Here is a 24,895-nt window from a genome sequence, read left to right as displayed (position 1 = left end):
TTAAACTACAGTGAAGGGAAAAAGTTTTGTTTAGTCATTATAGATGCATTTTCTAAACGGATAGAACTATTTCCAACTAAACATTACAAGCACCTCAGGGCTAACACCCTATGAAATGTTATTTGGAAGACCATACAGATTACCACAGTTCAAAAATAAGTGGGAGTTAGATGAAGAAGCTAACCTAGCTGATTATATGAGGAGTATGTTAGAAAAGCAACAGAATAAATTTAAGCTATGAGGAATGTTCTATTTCCCAGCAGGAAAACTAACTAGTGGAACCAGGAGACTGGGTGTTAATAAGAAGTGTAAAGAAGAAACATTGGTATTTCACCTAAGTGGGAGGATCCATATTAGTTATTATTAACCACTGCAAGGGCAGTAAAATAACTGAGAGATCAACTTGGATTCACCTTACACATTGTAAAAACATCATTTCGGTTGAAAGCTCCGCCAGGGGAAGTGATTTATAGACTGATAATAGGGTGGACCCAGACATTTAGAGGCTGGAGAGACCCGAAAGTCAGTGAAGACAATTAAGACACTGGAACCATTTAGAGGAGTCAACATTTCAGCCAAAATGATTTCTAGATGGATGAGCAATGTTTTCTGATGCTGGGTGGTTATATTTCTTTTCTTATATTGATTTTTATTTTTATGGTATTTCTGGGAACCAGTCAAGATGACTTAGAATGTAACAACATCTGTTATGAGTTATATGAAACAGCACCTGCTATAAATCAAGGTAGGTAAGATAACCTAACTATGTGTACTAAACAAACTTCTTATACTTATGGCATTCAAGTGTGCGTGAAATCTAATACCATAGCTGTGGTGCTGATCCCACTCATTAGCTTGACCAAATGAGGAAGGAAAGGACAGGATTATTGAAGTTATAAATGGTATTTAACTAATGATAGAAGAGACACCTCATGGTCCATGATGGTAGCTGATGAAGGAAATAATTGGACACCAGAGCGGTGCACCATTGCTTATGCTAGTCATCAAAAGAAGTTGTTTAAGTTCCATAAAGTTGATAATGCAATCCAGGTAACAAAGCGAAGAGAGTAAAAATTATGTTAGGAAACTTAACTACAGATGACTAAGTTCCAGGTTATAACAGGAGTATCAGGAACAAATAATAACTGGTTATTGATGGTAGAGCAAGCAGCTAACATGACTAAAAAAGATTGTGTTGTGTGTTTGGGTTCCAGGCTTTTGTTACAAGTAATTCCAGCTGTGATACCACAACTCTGTGTGATGGAAGTAATGAATCAAACTAATCCTAATGAAATGTGTCAGCACAAGGATTCTGTTTTTCCTGTAATTAGAGCAGATAGGGATAAATCAGTTTTCCATAAGCGAGTCACCACTGGAAACTATACCTGTATAAATATGACAGAGAGAGGCAATAAATTGGGAAATCTCATTGCAGTATGGTGTATTACAATTATAAAAGTAAATAAGTGTTTTAAACCAGTCTCTAGATGAGACATTTGGTGGTGGTTGTTTGATTGATCACCTTCAAAAGTAACAGGACTCTGTGCTTAATTACTTTATGGTTATATCCTATGTTAGTAGATGAAGTAACAGATGGACTATTTAGTGTTAAATCCACATGATTGGCGTGATAGGAAGTGCAGAGAAGCAGCTTGGCAGACTGAGGGAGACTCTACATACATAGATGCTATAGATGAAGACAGATTAACTGATCAAGTAGCTGCAGGATTTGAATCAAGTATCTGTTGGTGGTGTACGTTGAACAGAAACGTAGACAGGATCAATTATATCCATTACAATGTTCAAAAACTAGGAAATTGGACACAAAGCGGGTTTGAACTGTCCATGACCGATTGGCTTCAACGTCCCTGATGGCATTCCAGAATAGAATTGCTTTGGACATGTTGTTAGCTGAAAAAGGAGAAGTTTGTGCTATTTTCGGAGAAAAATGTTGCACATTCACACCTAACAACACTGCTGCTGGCTGATGGCAGCCAAATGAAAGCCATAGAAGGTTTGAGATCTCTAAATGGCAAAATGAAAGAGCATTCTGGAGTAGACACCTCGATGTGGGACTCCTGGCTGGATATGTTTGGGAAGTATAAAATTTTAGTATCATCAGTAATAATTTCCTTTGCAGTGTTTGCTGCAATTTTGACATTGTGTGGATGTTGTTGGATTCCCTGCCTTTGTTCTCTGTATAACCGTCTTATCACCACAGCTATTTCTCCTATGGAAAACAGAGTTACACAACTCTATCCGTTATTTAAACATCAGGATGATGAAAATGACGAGGATGGGACTGACCACTTTTCTGACCTGTATCCAGATCCATTTCTATATGATTCTGTGATTTAAATGTCAGTATGTACCTCTTGTCTTTGTACTCATGAAGATAAACTTACAGTTAAAAATCTGAGAGAAGTGGCTGTTTAAATGATATGAGAATGTGAGCACATATAAGACAAACAGCGAGTAAAATAACGAATACTTTGTCTCTCTTTTCTTTTTGTGTTGTTATAAGTATTGTAGGTTGTTTAAACCTGACAGACACATCTCTAGAACAACTGTTAAGAGGAGACTGTGTGAATCAGACCTTCATGGTAAAATAGCTGCTAGGAAACCACTGCTGAGAACAGGCAACAAGCAGAAGAGACTTGTTTGGGCTACAGAACACAAGGAATGGACATTAGACCAGTGGAAATCTGTGCTTTGGTCTGATGAGTCCAAGTTTGAGATCTTTGGTTCCAACCCCGTTGTCTTTCTGCGGCGCAGAAGAGGTGAACGGATGGACTCTACAGGCCTGGTTCCCACCGTGAAGCATGGAGGAGGAGGTGTGATGGTGTGGGGGTGTTTTGCTGGTGACACTGTTGGGGATTTATTCAACATTGAAGGTATAATAAACCAGCATGGCTACCACAGCAACTTGCAGCGGCATGCTATTCCATCCGGTTTGCGTTTAGTTGGACCATCATTTATTTTTCAACAGGACAATGACCCCAAACACACCTCCAGGCTGTGTAAGGGCTATTTGACCAAGAAGGAGAGTGATGGGGTGCTGTGCCAGATGACCTGGCCTCCACAGTCACCGGACCTGAACCCAATCGAGATGGTTTGGGGTGAGCTGGACCGCAGATTGAAGGCAAAAAGGCCAACAAGTGCTAAGCATCTCTGGGAACTCCTTCAAGACTGTTGGAAAACCATTTCAGGTGTCTACCTCTTGAAGCTCATTAACAGAATGCCAAGAGTGTGCAGAGCAGTAATCAAAGCAAAAGGTGGCTACTTTGAAGAACCTAGAATATAAGACATATTTTCAGTTGTTTCACACTTTTATGTTCAGTATATAATTCCACATGTGTTAATTCATAGTGTTGATGCCTTCAGTGTGAAGTTACAATATTCATAGTCATGAAAATAAAGAAAACTCTTTGAATGAGAAGGTGTGTCCAAACCTTTGGTCTGTACTGTACGCTATACAAATTGGTGGCCCATTACAGAAGTCACCTAAACTTTAGAATTAGAAAGGGACTTCGTCTCTTCATGTTTAGATTCATGTAAAAAGTATTTTTAGATATGCTAAAAGGGTGACATCAACTTTACTTTAAAGTCTTTGTAAATTTGAATGTACTCAAATGTAATGTTTAATAGTGTTTTGCTATATTTGCATCGTTTTAGTCTACATTGTACCTGCATTTATTTGTACAACCCTGTCATACATTTAAGCACCTTCATCCATCAGGATAAGACTTCCAGTCTGATTCATATTGCCTTATGGTTCTTGAGATGAAATTGACAAACCCTAACTGACAGGAAGCACAGTAATACTAACTAATTCATATATGATTTCCTTCATGTTATTTGTTTTGTGCCAATTTTCTGAGTTATTCTGATGCTGAGAAGCACAATGCCACAAAGAGATCTGTTTGTTTTCTGTCTGGCTGTCAGCTGATAAGTGCCATTTCAGCCTCGCCTGAGGTTTCATCGTGTCCTAAACATTTTTTAATTCCATATTTTATCTGTTATAGTTAGAGAAATTATCACTTTTTGTCTGTTCAAATCTCTGTACTTTCCTGCCTTAAATTCTGAGTGTGCTCGTAAAGCTACCTTTTTTATATTGACCCAGACAGCTGGAAAGATCTGTATGGAGGCAGCATATGGTGGGAAGCCAATTGGTTCACATTTGTTTGAAGCTCAAAGAGAGGCTCCCTTGAATCAGTCAGGGTTGTTGAGTAGAGCATTTGCAGAGGGTTCTGCCCAAGGCTATTCCTCTGAGCTGCTCTCATCTCTGGCTTCCTCTGTGAGATGAGCTGACAAAAAGTTTCTAGGGGGCAGCAGCTTTGGGCTTGGGTTCGAATTTAGCTTATATTCCATAGAAGCTTGACATTCAGCTTAAGAAAATAGTGCATTACATTCACAAGCATTACCATTATGACGTAAAATAAAATATAAATTTAATAAAATATGAATGTTTTAGCCAGTGTCCAGAAAGGTTGAAACAAAAGAACAACTCTTACCTTACTGCAATGAATCATAAAATGATGGTGTTTTGGTTTATCATTTGTTCTGACAGGTCCTTTTTTTTTTCACTGTGCCAATCCTCACACTTTCACCAACCAGGTCATCAACAGGGTGATTCGCCAAAACATCTCTATGCATCTTTGCAGGTGGTAACTTTTGCTGATGACTCAAAGTTTGTGTAATTTACAAATAGAGATTTGCATCTCAAATGGTGCTGCCAACTAAATAAAATCCATTTAGTTTGTCCATATTTAAGTGTATTAATTAGGAGAAATTGCAAGCCACATTTATGTAAATGTTTGCGCAATTCCTGTCAAGGCAAAAAGTGACTAGTTCTTAAAGATCAGTGCTGTTTTCAACACATTGTTAGCAAGAAATATCTTTCATCTGTTGAAAGCTGTTTTTGCAAGGAGAAAAACAAAGGGAAAGGAGGCAGAAATGTAAAAGGTATACTTTTTCCTCTTTTACAGTAAATGAAGTGTGACAATGAAGCAAAAGTTTTAATTCATCAATTGCAAACCATACAATAGTGTGGAAATCTTTTGCTGTAATGAGATGTGTAAACATGACCTGTTTTCATCACACGTATGAGAGCTACTGAGGACGAGTCTGATCCAGGATGTTGTTGCCCTGAGGGTAAGCAGGGTCCTGATGGTCCTCATGGACCAGCAAGCACTAATCAACTCCACACACAAAAACAAGGTCACCATATTGTCATCCAATTAATTTAAACATTTAAACTTGCCTGTCGAAAAATGTTGTAAATTATCATATATTTTAAGTTCAATAAATCCTTTTTATCTATACCGGATGCCTCCTGGACGCCTTCCTCGGGAGATGTTCCAGGCACGTCCCACCGGGAGAAGGCCAAGGGGACGGCCCAGGACACGCTGGAGGGACTATGTCTCTCGGCTAGCCTGGGAACGCCTTGGGCTCCCCCCGGAGGAGCTGGAAGAGGTGTCTGGGGAGAGGGACGTCTGGGCGTCTGCTGAGTCTGCTGCCCCCGCGACCCGGTCCCGGATAAAGCGGAAGATGACGAGTACGAGTAAATCCTTTTTATCTTTAAGTAAAAATGAGATAAATCATCCACATTACATAATGAAAATAAGAAATACGATTCCAAATATGATAGAATGGGGTTTTGTTCTAGTTTTTAGGAATCACTTTGTGCATTTTGTGCATGCTGTTAATGGTGGAAGCTTTTACTTAAATTATGAATTAAGAGGAACTGTAATTTAATTTTAAAAAAAAGAAGTGTGAATTGCTCTCACCTACTAAACCTAATGGTGTAATAGTACTGTCATAATATTAGTGTCATTTTCTATGTGAATCAGATGCTGAGAAGGGGTAAATTTGAAATGCAAAATGTTTGCAAATAAAGCAACTAGTACAATGTGCCTCGAAGGGCTTCAATCTTCCCAAAAGTACCGCAGGTCAGCCCTAACTTCTACAGATGGGTTCTGAAGTTCTATGTTTCCAGATCTTCAGAATCAGCTCAACACGTATTTTTTGTTTTCAAGAACCTGGGCCCTTTTATGAAAACTCGATGAGTGAATGCAGCTCTTCTGCCTTCTACCACTATGATGTTGAGTCCACATTAGCTCTATTTTAGTCTCAGTTTTTTAGTCTCTGTTACAAATTAAACCTTGAAATACTCAAAACTGAAACTGTCAAAATAACTTTTCAGCATTCCAGTTCTTGTTTCTGAGGAAGATATCTTCTCAGTCGAATGAGCCCATGTTTTAGATTTTCTAAAAAGAAGCAAAAGTACAGAATATGTTGTGTAGAAAAGTAAAATAATACATATCAAAATATCAAGCACAGAACCAAAAAATAATTTACAGTAGTACTAGGCCAAGAAAACTAAAAACTAGGTCAAAACCAAAATAAACTGATCCAAAGGGAGATAAATTTAAGTTAAAATATAAGCAATGAATAATGTTTAAGTTCTTTGATACAATTCCAGCAACGTCAACACCACTCCTTCAATTTGAAATATTCTACCACATCTGTTGCAGGGTCTATTCGTGATGCTTCTCACCATTGCAACATCCTGAATCACACCATGCCTGCTGCTCCAGTACCTCGCAGTGTGTGATATTTCTTGTTCTAACTCCCAGCAGTCTGACACGTGTCTCTCAATCTGACCTGTTTCCCTGGAGTCATTTTTTTCTACTTTTATTCCAAGCTGATGTCAGCTCTTCAAGGATTTGATGTGTTCACCTGATCTTCTTGTTGAATTAACAATTTACAGGGAGAATGTTTTGTGTATCTCTTTAAGATTAGGTTCTGTCTTTAATTCAAGACAAAAGAGGCTTGTAGCTGGCACCTTTCTGTTCCAGGAATATATAATTTAAATGCAATTTAAATGAAACAAGGATACAATTCATCAGCAGTCATCATTCATTATCACTAATTCTGAATGTCTCCCTCACCATCATTTGATGTATGTTTGTGCTAATTTTTGGCCTTTTTCACACATAAAACTAATTGGACACATTTGTTTAAAAAGTAACATCATGAGAGTGAGAGTGAGAGTAACATTATGTTACTCTCACGCTATAAACATTAATACCCTGGCTTTAAAATATAAAAAAATAATGAAACTATCCTGATATGTTGTTTTAGAAGTGACTTTTATCATATCATTGAAAAATCCCCAATAAACCAAAGAGAAGGCCAAAATGGCATGATAATTCTTTAATTAAAGCCTTTAATAAATTCACATATTCAAGATTTTTTTTGTTGGGACACTAATTGGTGCTAAATATCGCCTCCTGGTCAAAGAATTTAGTTTTGTTTTTCTCAAAAAGATTAGAATTAATGGATGTTTTAAAGCTAACTCTTTACATAATGCAGAGGGGAGCAAGAGGGTTGTTTCATTTTCTATGACCCAGCTAAGAAAGATGCTTCTCTGTTGTTTGAAAGTGTATGAAAAAAATTATTTCCACTTCTTGGCTTTTGTTGTTAGTTTTCTCTGGTGAACTGGAAGCTGTGAGCTCCCAGGTGCAGATGCGAGTGTGAATGTGAATATATGCATTAGGGCTAAGACAGCCTGAGTTGTGCACAGTGTTACCCTTGCCATCATCTTGGTGTTTCCCTGTGATGGGCTGGTCCTGAAGTGAACAAGGTCAAGTTAAAAATGGATGAATGTACAGAAAATTGCTCACAGACCAGACAGATGTTTGTCTAGACTTCAGCCTTGCTGTCTTCTCAATATTTCAGCTCATCTGAATTGACTGTCTGCAGTGAAGCAGAACTACAGTGTACACAATTTATTGTCCCACTTCTTTTTTGAATAAAAAAAGAACTGGCACAGCTGTTCTAATCTATTTATAAACGACAAGTGTTTTAAATAAAACTCTGAAAATGACAACATCTATTAAGAAGGAAGATTCTCTTTTACATAACAAGAAGCACACCCCTCCTAATGATTATAGGTTGTACAGAAATGAAAACACACAAAAAACAAATTATTAGATAAAATATCTATTGAACTTGATTTTTTATTTTTATTTTTTACCGTGTCCTGTCCGGCAGAGTAGCGCTCAGAATTGTTGTTTGAGTGCCAAGAAATTGCCCAACAGATTTACTTTCACAAGCGGAGCATCACAGCTAATGCTTTAAAGCTTTGCTTGATATTTATAAAATAAACTTTATCATAAACTTCTTTGAGAATATTTCAATTGTTACGGACACGGAGACTGAAATGAAAAGGAAAAAAGAAGCTTGAAAAAGAGAGAGATGGGGCAAAAGGGAAAACGGGGTGAAAAGGAGGAAAGAGTGGAGGAGAGAAAGAAGGATGAAGAGAATACAAGATTACACTGCTTGCTTATACACCTGCAGCTGTTTTTTTTTGGTTTTTTTAACAACATAGTACACGGTACTTATGAATGTAAAATGTACTTAGTGAGAGGTGCAGCCCAATATAGAACATCTGTGTATCTGTCAACACCTGAAGCTTAAGACCTGTGAGTATGAGTGTGAACGTGTTTTTGTATACAAGGTTTCTCCACAAAAATATGCAAGTGAGTGTGAGGACCCACAGACCTGCCCCACGATCCCCGGACGAACACATAAAATCACTCGCACCCAACGTAAAGACAAACAATAATGGACGTCATACACTCACTCACACTCCCCATGCACACTCTATATTCCCAGGTCCAGGTGCCGGTACCCCCTAGGGGCAACCAGCCCCCGGACCCAGGAGGTGGTCCCCATCCCTCCTGGGGCACAGACAGGCAGACAGCGTCGGCATCGCCCAGACCCCCTGGTCCAGCCCCCGCCCCCCCGCCCCCCTGCCGCGAAAATCCCCACAGGTGAACTCCATAGCTGAGAAGCCGATAAAGCCACACCCACACAGCGCAAGCTCCACACACAGCCCTGCTCTAAGCACCCCCGCCGCACCCCGGTCCCCCACCACACAGCCCGCCGCAATGGCAAGGCAAGGGCCCCGCACAACGCCACCCCCACCCACTGGTGCAACAATTCAGACCCCACCGAGCACCGCACCCACAACAGGAACCCCGACCCTGCACCATGATGGGACAAACTAACCTACCAAGAGGTGCCCAGCCAGAGGCAGGCACCCAGGGCCAGTGTCTTCCACCATGCCCCCCTCAGCCACAAAAAAACACTACATCACTGCCACTGCAACGACCGCCCAGGGAGAAACACTATCCAGCTCAGCTTCACCATCGCCGCCCAGCCGATCCAAACGCCGGTGACCCCACATTCTAGAAGTGGACACAACCCCTCCACCCCACAGGCTGCAGCCCCTCCACACCACCCCCCAGCCCACCGCTCCGATCCCCCCCCGGACACGGCAGCCCGCAGAGCAACACAACTCCAAGCCCGCCCAACCCCCCCAGACAGCGCCAGCAGCCCCAGCCCACCAGTCCACGAGAGGCATACATGCACCAGCCGGGTACCTGGGCCATGCAGGCCAACCACTCCAGACCAAGCACAACCTGCCAGCCGCCCCGGTGCAGTCACAAGACATGCTCTGCCGCCCCACCCACCTGACCGCCAACCGCAGCCCTGCGCCCAACCATGGGCCAGAACCACAGAAGGAAGCAGTGGAAGAAGGCCACAGCAGCACCAGTTAACGGGGACCCGGCCAACTCCACCCCCAAACCCTGGGGGTGCCCCAGCCCACCAGCCACCCACACACCCGCATGGCGCACCACGGCCCACCGGGCAGTCTGGCCGGCCAACCCCTCCACCAAAGCGGGGCCACATCCCAATCAAGCCCGGCACCCCCCAGCCGGCAGACCAGGGCCCAAAGCCAGGGGCCGAGATCCAAGGGAACCTAAGCAATCCCAAGAGAGCCGAAATGCCAGCCCCAGCACCAGACTAGAGGGCCCACTCCCTCTCCCGGCCTCCGACCACAGATGGGAAATAGCGAACTGTCTATCTATTGAATTTTAAAATAGTGTAAAAAAATCTTAGTGAGTTAGAGGAGAGGTGTTGTTGAAAAATAAATAAAATATGTATATACAAATATGTCTATCTCAAACTCTGAAACTCATGGGGCAATAACTATTCAAATTAATGTAAAGTTTAGTGGAAGGAAAAACTTGTGCACAAGTAGTAAGGTAAACCAATGCTTCTAGAGTATTGTAAAGCAAAGCCTATTTAAGAACTTTAGGGAGATTCACTACCACCACCTACAGATGCATTCAGGATATTAGCTACAACTGTCCTATTTCTTATGTTAAACCCCTTGCTGAACGTAAGACAACCTCAGAGCTTCTTCCAGTGCTGAAAAGAAAAAAAGGCTGGACTGTTGCCTATTGGTCTGAAGGTTTTTTGTTTTTGCTTTGTTTTTCAGATGAATGTTAACTCTCACAGTCTGGAGGGAAATGGGAGAGGCACATGAATCGAGGTTGCCTGATGCAGTAATTAATAAAGGGGAGCAGAAGTGATGTGCAGATTGATGCTGAAACATCGGTACCTCAGATACCAGATCTGTATGCTCTAAAGTTGATTCTCAAATCAGAATATTGAACATTTTGGTACTTAAGTAATTTGAGGTAATGTATATCATTACAGGAACACAGTGCAAATAAATTAAACTATTGAGATCTTGTTTAAATTCTCCAATTGGTGGGAACTGCTTTTCCTTCCACCTTGGTAAGTGTGTATGCCAAAGCGGCATGCATTCAGCAATCATTCAGTCACTCAGACAGAATAACAGAGCGGAAACAGTCATGTGGAGCTATTTCAGCTTCACAAACAGTTGCGGTTTGTGATGTTTGCGGAAAAACGGTGAAGAGTTGTGGCAACACAACAAACCTTGTAAAACACATCAGGTTAAACCGCAAAACAGAATACGAGACTACAGGTCCTTCTCAAAATATTAGCATATTGTGATAAAGTTCATTTTCCATAATGTCATGATGAAAATTTAACATTAATATATTTTAGATTCATTGCACACTTACTGAAATATTTCAGGTCTTTTATCGTCTTAATACGGATGATTTTGGCATACAGCTCATGAAAACCCAAAATTCCTATCTCACAAAATTAGCATATCATTAAAAGGGTCTCTAAACGAGCTATGAACCTAATCATCTGAATCAACGAGTTAACTCTAAACACCTGCAAAAGATTCCTGAGGCCTTTAAAACTCCCAGCCTGGTTCATCACTCAAAACCCCAATCATGGGTAAGACTGCCGACCTGACTGCTGTCCAGAAGGCCACTATTGACACCGTCAAGCAAGAGGGTAAGACACAGAAAGACATTTCTGAACGAATAGGCTGTTCCCAGAGTGCTTTATCAAGGCACCTCAGTGGGAAGTCTGTGAGAAGGAAAAAGTGTGGCAGAAAACGCTGCACAACGAGAAGAGGTGACCGGACCCTGAGGAAGATTGTGGAGAAGGGCCGATTCCAGACCTTGGGGGACCTGCGGAAGCAGTGGACTGAGTCTGGAGTAGAAACATCCAGAGCCACCGTGCACAGGCGTGTGAAGGAAATGGGCTACAGGTGCCGCATTCCCCAGGTCAAGCCACTTTTGAACCAGAAACAGCGGCAGAAGCGCCTGACCTGGGCTACAGAGAAGCAGCACCGGACTGTTGCTCAGTGGTCCAAAGTACTTTTTTCGGATGAAAGCAAATTCTGCATGTCATTCGGAAATCAAGGTGCCAGAGTCTGGAGGAAGACTGGGGAGAAGGAAATGCCAAAATGCCAGAAGTCCAGTGTCAAGTACCCACTGTCAGTCATGGTCTGGGGTGCCGTGTCAGCTGCTGGTGTTGGTCCACTGTGTTTTATCAAGGGCAGGGTCAATGCAGCTAGCTATCAGGAGATTTTGGAGCACTTCATGCTTCCAGCTGCTGAAAAGCTTTATGGAGATGAAGATTTCATTTTTCAGCACGACCTGGCACCTGCTCACAGTGCTAAAACCACTGGTAAATGGTTTACTGACCATGGTATCACTGTGCTCAATTGGCCTGCCAACTCTACTGACCTGAACCCCATAGAGAAGCTGTGGGATATTGTGAAGAGAACGTTGAGAGACTCAAGACCCAACACTGGATGAGCTAAAGGCCGCTATCGAAGCATCCTGGGCCTCCATAAAACCTCAGCAGTGCCACAGGCTGATTGCCTTCATGCCACGCTGCATTGAAGCAGTTATTTCTGCAAAAGGATTCCCAACCAAGTATTGAGTGCATAACTGTACATGATTATTTGAAGGTTGACGTTTTTTGTATTAAAAACACTTTTCTTTTATTGGTCGGATGATATATGCTAATTTTGTGAAATAGAAATTTTGGGTTTTCATGAGCTGTATGCCACAATCATTCGTATTAAGACAAAAAAAGACCTGAAATATTTCAGTTAGTGTGCAATGAATCTAAAATATATGAATGTTAAATTTTCATCATGACATTATGGAAAATAATGAACTTTATCACAATATGCTAATATTTTGAGAAGGACCTGTACTATAATGAGGAGGACAGAAGAGGAGAGCTCAGTGTCAGGTACTGCTGCTGGGGCAAGAAAGACGTCTCTGGTGGAGGCCTTTGGTACTGCAGGCAGGAAATAATCAGGTACAGAGGAAAAATGTGGGAACAGTGCAAGCTCATCTCATAGGCAAAGAAGCCTTGATTCAAGTAAGGTTTCCTAAATAATTGATAATTCAAATTAGACTTCATAAAGTGTCTTTAGATTCTACAGAACAAGCAAAAAAACAGCTATTGTGTACTATAAAAATTATTAACAAGTAAAGATGGACACAAGTAACACTGTCTATAAATGTATGTATTGTTGTTTGCAGTCAGTCAAATTTACTTTAACTGTTTAAATCAATATTTTAAAATGTGGGTATTGACAAACTTGTGGCATTAACTATTCAATTAAATATTTTGCTGGCAATTTTAATTTGAGTCACCCAGTGTAATAAAACAGCAATGCTTTTCTTAGATTTACCAGCCACATTAGGTGTATTTGCATAAAGTATCAGATCGGTATCGCCAATACCAGCCTGAAATTTACTCAGTATCAGATAGAAAAGGAAATCCGTGGTATCGAACATTACTAAAGAGCAGATATTAAGTGCGTATACTGTAGAGTAAATGTACATTATGTTAAGTAGGCTGAAATTTCTATATAAAAAATTGTTTTTAATAGGTCTTCTGCACAAGAGAGGTAGTAAAATGCCTAACTCTTATTAATTATACTTTATCACCTAATCCAAATCTAATATGTTGCTAGACCAAATCAAACATTTGGTGGATGATCAAATAAAGTTTCAGCTGAAAGTAGGTTTAGAATGCACTTGGTCATAAGAGAAAAACTCACATTTGTAAAAACAAAAAAATGTTGCGGTCCAAGATAAAGATTTACACTTAGATTGGTAATTATTTTCAGTTTAAAATGTTTCTGAACAATGTGTATTCCATCGCATAATTGAAAATGGTCAGAATAGCTGCACCGGTTTTACACAGGAAATGAAGACCCGCGTCTCATACTGATGTCTTGGTATCTTTAATTCCTCTCTTTCTCTCTTGACGTTGGAACACCTTAACACTGTGAAAACTAAACAACAAATGAAGAACAATACGGTGTCACTATCATTTCCGTTTCCCTTCTGCTAGCATGTTCAATCTGCCACACAAGGACCCTTCCGCTCTTACCCACTCAGGTCACATGACAACCAAGATAATGACAACAGCGGTAAACAATGTATTTTAGTCTTAATTTTATGCCTTTTTAACATTTCACTTAATTTAAATTTTACCCACTTTTGTTAATTATAAATGAAATAAATGTTAGAACAAAATTGATTAGCTGTTTTTTGCAACAGTTACAGTCAGTATATGTTTTAAAAAGAGTATGTAGGAAAAGCCACTTGGAAAACTCCTGCTTTTAAACATCACTAGTAACTGAGTACAAATGGATTTTCCCTTGCATTCATCTTCCTACTCTTTAGCAAAGAGCAGGGTTTTTTTCACACCATCAAGAGCAATAAAATGATATTACAGGGAAGAAGCTATTCAGTTTATACAGGACACGTTGTTAAAGAGGCCAACACAGGTTTAAGAAAAAGATTAAATTCAGCTGTTTTTAGTGACGGAGGCCATGTAAAGAAATAGTTTGGGAAGGATCCATAATTTCCATTAAGAGTAATTTCATGTCTGATTATTCGCTGAGCAAACATGCAATCCTTCCAAGTAGCCCATTATGAAAACAGACAATGTTTTGCTGTGTAAAATTGATTCATGACAATAGATAAATGTAAGGAAGTAAACTTTGTTTCCTGCAAAATATATAGCATGCATGAATCCATTAACTATTTAAAAATATATATAGATCACTGAAATGTTGCAGGACATTTCCTAACTAAGGCCTATAGAGGGTAGGGGCCCCTTTTCCTTTGTAGTTTGATATGTTGCAGCTGATTGTAATAATATTTTGAAAGAAAGTGGAAAGGATAAAGTGCTGAGTTTATTTTCTGTAAACAATGTGTTGATTGTAGTTTAAATAGCATACAGAAAGATTTTTCTGAATGTTTTTTTTTTAAATTTGCATTTGAGATTGTATTTCATACTGGTAATATTCATCATAATGTACAAAGACAAGAATTATGTAAAAATAAATCTTTAAAAGAGTGTAAAAAAAAACTTTTAAATCATGCACAAGGCAGTTGATCACATTACAGAAAACACAATGGCCACTCTAGAATAAAAGGATTATGGGGGATGTTACCTACAGAGGGATTTAAAAGACTGGTTCGCAGGAGAAGTAGTAAGTATTTGTCTTAGCACGCCGGTTCCAGGAAACTGGAACACAGTGAAGGAAACAAGGCACATTGAAGTACTTCCGGCCAAAACATGAACTTGGACATGGACCATAGGCAGGGGAAATTCCAAGACTGGGTCTTCAGGTGTAAATCCACTCTGGGAGAGAGCAACACAAGAACTCAGGTAAGAGATGCAGTCAGGAAAATAAGTGAAACAGAGCTAGTCTGCTGGTCTGATTACCATTCAGGTGAGTTAACAATCTGATGCCTCCTTCAGGGTCCCTGCTGCTTAAGAGCTCGCCCTTGATTGGCCCAGATGATCCTCAGCTGTGTGATTGCACCTCCCTGTCTCACCTTGCAGAAAGAGGTGAGAGACAGAAAAACTGCACACACAACACCAGCCTGTGCTCAGCTCCGTAACATGACACTCTAGTTCATTGGTCTATTCTCCACCCTGCCTCTGTATTTATACCCTCTGGTTTTCATTGCTCTCCATTAATTCCCAGCTCCATGTCTACATTACCAGTTCTCTTATTATTAATGACAATTCAACTCACCAGGCGGCCCCCATACTCTGTTCTACACATTGGTCCAACCAAACCCCGGCAAACCATAACAGATGGGCACAACTTTCAAAATGATTCATTAATTTTATTTTTCCTCCCTAATTTTCACTTTGAAAATGCAACAAGACGTGAGGTACTTTCAGTACTTCTACTCTACATATACATAACTTTATTCAGGGATATGCTCCAAATTGTTGAATACTTAAAACAGATTCATCCTCTTCCATCAGAGATGAGTTAAAACGCTTTGGTTGGTGTCTACTATTAATGTCATAGCTGATTGGTTGCAAGCTATTTGGTCTAATAGCTGCATGGCATGGTTTATACCCCTTAATTATGGCCAGATTATTGCCTGCCTCGGCTCTTCTGGAGAAAGCCCGGGTGTGGATGAGCGCTGTCAGCTCTTTCAGCCCCAAGTCTCCCTTTCACAGCTTCATTGGTTGTTAAGTGCAACATATGGAATGCCTCTGCTCGTCCTTGCACTTCTCACCCATTGAATAATGAAGCTGTTCTCAGCAGCTAAAGACTGGCTGCCCATCACAGTAAACTGGCCTATTCGTTGTTGCTGATAAAAATCAGACAAATCTTTCAATGATGTTTTTATACTGCACAAGTGCTTGGAAAGATATGGCACAAATGTAAAGAACAATCATTGGGGAGTTCAGCAGTCAGCCCTTCCCTTCTAAATTATAAGAATATTATGTTTGTGCAAGAGATATGTGTGATTACAAGCACCACACAACAACCTGAGGTATTGTAAAAGTTGTTGGCCTGTTTATTATTCAGATAGTTCCAGAGAGACAATAAAGCTAAGATGAATTGGCTGTATTTCTATTTCATAGGCATTATATTGCAATTGTACCTTTGCAGAGACAAGGGAGGAAAACAAGATGTGACATCCCCAATGGCTAGCCAAAATGCTGGAGGAGTTCTTGTATGTATTCAAGGTTGACTCTTCTCCTTGGGGACCATTAGTAACAACCTTTCAGAAGTACTGATTGGAAGAGGAGGTGCTCTGCATACCAACAGGAAGAAGCGTCCCCAGAGGTTGGTAGTCTGGTCGCAAAGGTGTGAAGTGGAGCAGACTAAGGGAGGTGGTGCAGAATGAATGTGAGCAAAGGACGCTTTGCATGAAAGGTAGAAACAAAAAGAAAAAAGGAAGCTTTCATAGATAAAAATTAGGCTAAATAGATTTTAGCTGTTTTAAATGTGCACTGGTTAAACAAATTGGAATTTACTCTATAAAATGGGAGTAACAATTTGACTGTTTAGGTTTTAACTTAAATTTCTAAAGTCGAGAAGAAAATATTTATATTTTAAGTACAATAAAATATATTACATTTAAGTCATGTTTAAAAATGTACACAACCAAATCAGTTCAATTCAAATGATTTTTTTTAAAAAGGTTTTACTCAGATTGATTAATTTAATAAAATTAATTAGATGCTAAATATTCCACTTCATATTGACTTAAACCTTAGACAAAACTGGTGGTACAGGTCCTTCTCAAAATATTAGCATATTGTGATAAAGTTCATTATTTTCCATAATGTCATGATGAAAATTTAACATTCATATATTTTAGATTCATTGCACACTAACTGAAATATTTCAGGTCTTTTATTGTCTTAATACAGATGATTGTGGCATACAGCTCATGAAAACCCAAAATTCCTATCTCACAAAATTAGCATATTGTGATAAAGTTAATCATTTTCCATAATATCATGATGAAAATTTAACATTCATATATTTTAGATTCATTGCACAATAACTGAAATATTTCAGGTCTTTTATTGTCTTAATACGGATGATTTTGGCATACAACTCATGAAAACCCCAAATTCCTATCTCACAAAATTAGCATATTTCATCCGACCAATAAAAAAAAAGTGTTTTTAATACAAAAAACGTCAACCTTCAAATAATCACGTACAGTTATGCACTCAATACTTGGTCGGGAATCCTTTGGCAGAAATTACTGCTTCAATGCGGCGTGGCATGGAGGCAATCAGCCTGTGGCACTGCTGAGGTCTTATGGAGGCAGAGGATGCTTCGATAGCGGCCTTTAGCTCATCCAGAGTGTTGGGTCTTGAGTCTCTCAACGTTCTCTTCACAATATCCCACAGATTCTCTATGGGGTTCAGGTCAGGAGAGTTGGCAGGCCAATTGAGCACAGTGATACCATGGTCAGTAAACCATTTACCAGTGGTTTTGGCATTGTGAGCAGGTGCCAGGTCGTGCTGAAAAATGAAATCTTCATCTCCATAAAGCTTTTCAGCAGATGGAAGCATGAAGTGCTCCAAAATCTCCTGATAGCTAGCTGCATTGACCCTGCCCTTGATAAAACACAGTGGACCAACACCAGCAGCTGACATGGCACCCCAGACCATCACTGACTGTGGGTACTTGACACTGGACTTCTGGCATTTTGGCATTTCCTTCTTCCCAGTCTTCCTCCAGACTCTGGCATATGAAATATTTCAGTTAGTGTGCAATGAATCTAAAATATATGAATGTTAAATTTTCATCATTACATTATGGAAAATAATGAACTTTATCACAATCTGCTAATATTTTGAGAAGGACCTGTACTTCTTTCAATTTGTACTGTATTTTAATAATTAACTGAAAGTCTACATAAGCGACAGCTTCTTCCACACAGGACAGGACATTAAAATGTATACATTAAAAAGCTACAAACTCAGATTGGCCAATACTAAATCGACCTGATTCATAAGGATATAGTTTCACAGATGCAGCCATTAGCGTGCAAAACACGTTTTATGTATGCAGAGGATCCCTTCTATCTCAACAAACACCTCTGCTGGGTCGTCCTTGGCAGTGGAATCATGACTAACAAACACCTTCACTATTTATTTCATGAAGTGATTTGATTTGTTTTCAGTGTTAAAATGAAATAATAAAGAAAAACAGATCAAAGTCGTCATCTGGGAACTGCTGTGCATAGTGGACCAGGATTCCTCTTTTATTATTGGAGGTGCAAACCAAAACAGAAGATCACAAAGGCAATCAGTAACATTCTTTGTTTAAGCTTAACAAACCCAAAAATAATCACCCCAATGTCCACATATCCAGCCTATCCAGATTTGATAATGTTTTGCATTATGTTACTTCAAGTTAAGTACTTCATGTTAAAATTATATCTTTAACAATGTCACAATCAAACATGTATAGGAAGGAAAATTAGTCTTTTCCATCAGTTCCAATCGTTAAATGATGCTTCATGCATGCGCCACCACTTGACGGCCATTTTTTATGTCCTGTTTTATTGAAAATTTTTCAAGTGTTTCTTTTTAACAGTTACTTTCCCTTCTTTGTTTCATATCAAGGCTGTGTTGTGTTTACAGCTGCTTGTATCTGGGTGTTGCAGGCAGTGTGTGTATTTTTTCAGCCTATGTTAAAATGGATATCAAAAATAAGCTAATATGTACCATTCACTGGCATTGATCTGCCTCAGGGTTAAGAAGCTCAGCTTGCTAGCAAATTTGACTTTAGCATTAGCACTATTGCTAAACGCGCTAAAGTCTGACACAAATTTAAATTCTTGCTCCAACTAAAACATTCCCTACCACCAATTCTAGAACAGTTCTCAATGTTTACTGAGATAGTATGTATACAGCTTTGCTGTTCTCTGCTGGAGAATGACAATAACATTTGCCTGAAACCAGACCTGGTTACAGAGAAATTTAGCTGAGGGGGTGTGGCCAGATTGGGGTGGGGGAGTTTTTTATTTAATATAAATACGTAAATAAACACTTATGTAGCCTTTCAAATGACATAACCATGTTTTTTATTATAAAATGAAGAATAATGGTTTAAACAGTGACATGTGAGTTTGCATCAGTCACCAGAAAATGCAGATTAATTATGATCAGGTTTAGCGCATGCATTGCAGAAACCTTACAAACTAATCAGCACTGAATTATAATCACTGTTTAAAACACATTAACTCCAGAAACCTAAAGGCAACTGTGCATAAGCTTTTCAATAAATAGTGAAGATTTTAAACTTTTTTTTTTTTTTTTTTTTTTTTGCGCAAACCTTAAATACCATCCATTGGTGCAGTGTCTGTGTGCTGAGTCCAAATTTAGGGGCTGCCTTTGAAGGACTGGTCTATGTAGGCCGGGTGGCTGCAAAAACCAGGGCGGAAGAGATCGGCTGTGAACTTGGACAGTCTAGCCTTCACCAGCTGTTCCCAGCAGGTGTTTGCAAAAGTAACAGCATTAAGCACAGAGCTGTAAAGATGGAGCCCTAAGGTTTACCCTGCTGTCTCCCCTGTATATAACTACACATGGTTTTTATTTACTCCTTTTATATATTCCTGATGGCATATAAGCTTATTTTGTTCAAAAATATTCTTGTTTTGTTATCTTTTAATTTTATTCCTGCTCAATAGTCAGGCATTTAAAATGTTTAAATAACTTTTATGTTCATAGATATTAAAAAATATGCTAAATAAAGTATATTGATGACAAAAAACACCTAAGTTATTGGTAAAACTTCGGGAGTATAAAAACGATGAGCCGGGAGACATATCACCCCCAGTCTATCGAGCCTCGACCGCCCGGTCAGCTGACAGCTGGCAAGGCGTGTCGACTGTATGCACAGTGGGAGTGGACATCTCTGAACACGTCAAGCACTTTTGCAATTAAGCGGTATTTTGGTAAACCGAACAGATATTTCAGTTTAACACACCTACATTCTCGCCTTTAAAACATTGTAAAAGCTAATTTTGTTTCACAGAAAACGTAATATATTCAACTTTTCTTTACAGCTCGTCTCTCCTCTGCCATGCCAGTACTACTTCCATTTGAATATTCCACTACGACCCACAGTGGAATATTCCACTACGACCCGTACGCTGGAGGGACTATGTCTCTCGGCTGGCCTGGGAACGCCTTGGGCTCCCCCTGGAGGAGTTGGAGGAGGTGTCTGGAGAGAGGGACGTCTGGGCGTCTCTGCTGAGTCTGCTGCCCCCGCGACCCGGTCCTGGATAAGCGGAAGACCACGAACGAACGAACGAACTACGACCCGCAATGAATCATGGGATAGGGTGGGCCACGAAGGATACACCGGACCCATCCTTTAAATCTGTTGAAAAAAAGGCCGCATTTGGAGGACCCTTTGAATTTGGACATCCTTCGTCGCCTCGCTGTGATGTAATCGGCCTAAAATGCGGCCTTCAAAGGATGAAGCCACCTAACCCTAACCCTATTTTGGCATACTACCATGTCAAAGTGTCTTCTCTACCGCCTCCAAAGTCACATTTAATAGCCTACAGCAACCTCTGCTTGGGTAAATACATTGCATATTTGCAACTTATGGTGCTTGTAATCTTACGTTTTTCATGACAACCGGAAGTAGCGTCTACTGGTGCTGTGTCACTTCCTGTTTTTGCATGTCAGACATTTTAAGGAAAAATGCCTTTTATTTTCTCAACGAGGTTGCTGAATTTGCCACCCGTTTCATTTGCTGATGCGAAGGCAATAACAGTGGCGATTTCGCAAACAAATAAACTGGACAAGGGGTAAAAGTTATTTCATGAAGAATAAATCCACAGCTTTCAAGGTAAGAAAAGACATAGCTTAGGAAACTAACCGCTAGCTACAACATATGAAGTACAGAAACGTCGTGATAAAGAAGCCTAATTTAGTGTGCTAAATTATTTGGAATATTTTAGAGACATGGTATAAACTTTCAAAAGATATTTTAAAATTCTGATATGTTTGCCTTTACAATTTGTGAACAAAAACGTGCAAGATGTTAGTCAATACATCATAGATGTTCAAATTGTGCTTTGCTTCTGCATGCCTGTAGTATCAAATATTGTCGAGGGACAGGTAGTGGTCAGAGCTAGAAGCTTCAGGTCCATGAAGAAACATGAGGAACCCCACAGACTGCAGGTTTGAAACAGTCAGACAGCCGGTTGGCTCATGTTCAATTGACAACTTATGTATGACTTAGAGTTAACAATAATATCTTCTTGTTCAGTGGTTACTATTGTGCAGCTGGAAAAGGATTTTGCAACCATGCAAACATTTGGCTTGCACAAGTCATTTACAAAGATGGCACAGACCACGAACACAAGTAAAAAAAAAATAATGGAACACATATTTTTCTGTTGTAATGTCATTTAGTATATGACATTCTCATAACCACAATAACAATATCATACAAAAGTTTCAGTCCAAATATACATTTTATCTCCTAACTTGTTTGGAATTTTTTGTTTCTGTAGATAATTAAAAAGATGCAGTCTCAACCTCTATCAATTGGTAATATTTGGAAGTTAAGTAAAAATCTTAACTGTCACAAATCTGTCCCTCCGTGTCCTACCAAATTTCTCTCCTGCCCCTGTATCTATTTATTTATTTTTTAGTGTATTTGACATATTTTTCTGTTTATTTCTTGTAAGGGGATCCATCCTGATCCTGCCAGCGAGGTGGTGGTGCGAAAGCCCAAAACTGTGGGGAAAAGATGTCTTCAGTCCACACTCTACAGAGCTTACACAGGGACCATTTTTGGGTTGTTAATGTTTTCATGCTAGTAATGTTTCCTTTGTCATAACTTATTGTGATTATGTCATTCATGTGTTTGTAGGATCACTTCCTGATCCCGACATTGTGGCATCGGGATTTGTAATTTGCCCCGAGACATGATGTCTCGGGGCAAGTCCAGATGGCAGGGTGTATGACCCATCCAGAGCAACTTCTGTGCAGTCCAAGATAACACGTACATTTGGAGAGAACTTCAGGAATTTCCGAGGCATACTGGCTTTTACCTTCTCACGGCTAATCCAGATGTTGATGGAAGAGAATACAATAAAAAGGTAGTTGGCCCAGGTGATGGTCACTCGACTGACAGTAGCAATAAGCAATAAGCTGCTCCTTCATGCCCACTGCAACCCTGAATGAGTCCATTAAAAACTCATCAATCAAAGGCATACTGCGGCCAGGCCTGGGTTCAGCAAATGCTTAATTTCCAATTTTCTGTGCTCTGGTCCAGTACACAAGACCGGACGCAGATGGTGCAATGGACTCCCAGTAGATCCGGAAAACACTGATGGGAATTTAGTGTAGAACCGGATCTGGTCATCAGAGGCACAGTAGCGACTAAAAAGTCTGGGAGACAAATCCACTTTCTCTAGCCTGGCTTCCAACTCCTTAATATATTCAAGCGCTTCATCAAGTGCACCTGTAAAACCACAAAATAATATTTACTCTCTCCACTAGATTGTGCATTACTACACACTGATCATGTCCTACAATTGTAGTAATATTCATATTTGACTCAAAGTATCTTATATGACAAATTTATACATTTTACCACGTTTGATATGTACTTGTGGGTGGATGTGCTACATAATCGTGGTCCGCAGTAGCAGCTTCACTCTGGCTAGCTTGCTGTGAGAGGGCAAACTGCCGTTTCTCAGCCCTCTCAAAGGCAGACTCCCTCTTAGGTGGTACAATAAAGTTATTCCAGGGAAAGAGAGATGGAACAGCTCCACTCTTAAGGTGGCTGATAGTGGATCCGCTGACAAAATCCTTCTGAGCAAAGTGCCGGCTGCATACAAAAGTGCACCCCGCCTTTATGCTGAAATCCGGACCTTCATCCCTTCTAACCGCTTGGATCCACTGCCTCCTTTGGTCCAGGTCCATCGGAAAAGCGTGGTAAGAGAGGTATGGTTGTTTTCTTGCCCCACAAGAGCAACCAGGAACAAAACAAAAAGAACCGCGCCAAGACTGAGCCATTTTCATCACTGTCTATTGCTAAAGCTATAGCCACCGGAAGTTGTCATGCACCATATCCGCTTTAAAACGTGGAAGCCTGAAAAAGGCTAATTAGGCAGGCCCCTTGGTGCCAGGTCTGCCTGAAACGATATCAGTTAAATTTAAATCGAAAACACCTGGGCAGGAAATGTTAGAATTTGCTATGTTAGAATCAACGGATATTAAAATAAACAACTGGTTGATATTAATAAAAATAGTTGTTATAGTGTTGAGTATTTTTTATAATTCTGTAAGTGCAGTATGTTTTACATGTATTGTTTGTTCATACACAACTATAATACCTCATAAGGATTGAGGGATTGAATTAAAAAAGATCAGTATACAAATAGAAGACAGTGTCTGGAAACGTGCTATACAAATTCAGTATATTTAACAATAAGAAAATTTTTAGATGAGTTTTATTCTAAATAAAAAAATGTTGCCATAAATGTTTTGTTGAAAGTTTTAAAAGATATTTAGATCTTTTCTCCGTCTGATGAATCAGTTTGCAAAATTTTAAGAAAGCGACTGTGCCTACTGTAACAATTGAGATGCAGCTATTTGTCAATTTTTCTTTTATTTGTTGTTCAAACAGTGAGTTATTAGCAACTCATTAGGACATGTTCTGTGGTACTGAAATAAATGAGAGCAAAGATGCAAAGATTCAGCACAGTCTTTTCTCATCTATAAAGACAAGTCCAGAAATGTAACCTAATCAAGACCTCTGCAGTGTGAGACTTGCACTGTGTCACAGCTTAGGGGCTGAAATATCATCTCAGCAGAAGGAAAGTGAATCAAACCACTCACAGTGCAAAACTTAAAACAAAAGAGTTTGGAGTCTGTTGGTTCATCTATCAACACCATCTCCCTCTCTGAGGAAGCAAAACCATCACTCATACTTTTAAACAATAGTCTCTCCATCTTTGTCATCTGCGGCTGGCAAAATGACTTTACTTCAAATGTCTGGAGAGAAATCAACGGAGACTGTTGGATTTTGGGGTCAATCTCAGAAAATGTCTGGACAGGCTGTCTTGGAGGTTTAACTTCAAGAGGACGGGTCCCTCAGTCCCCCTGCTGTGTGAAGTTAAATTCTGAGAAATCGAGGTAGCCGTTTCAGCCTGGACAAAGAGAGAGCGTCAACATATCGATGGCGCCGTGTCTCGCTAGAAAGCATTGATTTGAAGATGGTGTGAAGACTTCTATGTGAAAAAAGCCTTCTATAAAAGTGCCATGAGTCATTGAGGTTATCTCATTGCTTCTATTTTTGCACATACTTCCTTTCTGTCTGAGAGAGAAAAATAATACACAGTAACTCACATTCAGCCAACTTCTTTATGCTGTATTTAAAGAATACCTTGGTATTCCCACCTACACACTCATAAGTGGGAATAGCCACCACAATTTTCAGTGACATACAAAATATATGGTTATGGTTTCCCATCTCCCTGAGAGAAATGAAATTATGCATTTACCCCTGGCAAAGTGAGGAAAGGGGAACCTATTATAGCCAAGACTCATCCTGTTGCTATGTTCCTAATCCAGCCATTTTCATTATGACAACTGAATATTTTCCAGTATAGTTACTTGATTTAATGGGAGCAAAGCAAAGCCAATATCAGGAAGACTTTAAACAGAAAAAGATAAAGCAAAGATGTAAAAAACAATGCACCTCAGTAAAGAGTGATGAATGGCGCTCCTTCAATACACTATAACTATCAGTGTTTGTTTTCACCAGATATATTTCCAAGAAGCCAAATTTGTCTCA

General features: G+C 39.8%; 1 pseudogene; it reads left to right on the top strand.

Annotated features, from left to right (window-relative positions):
• The window catches only part of LOC124858494, an 82,339-nt pseudogene extending 72,459 nt beyond the window's left edge, over nt 1-9,880 (top strand).
• Nucleotides 9,881-24,895: the final 15,015 nt, after the last annotated feature.

The sequence above is a fragment of the Girardinichthys multiradiatus genome, chromosome 21, assembly GCF_021462225.1.
Source record: "Girardinichthys multiradiatus isolate DD_20200921_A chromosome 21, DD_fGirMul_XY1, whole genome shotgun sequence".
NCBI lineage: Eukaryota > Metazoa > Chordata > Actinopteri > Cyprinodontiformes > Goodeidae > Girardinichthys > Girardinichthys multiradiatus.
The sequence above is the reverse complement of the archived record's forward strand: the minus strand, read 5'-3'. Positions and strand labels throughout refer to the sequence as shown.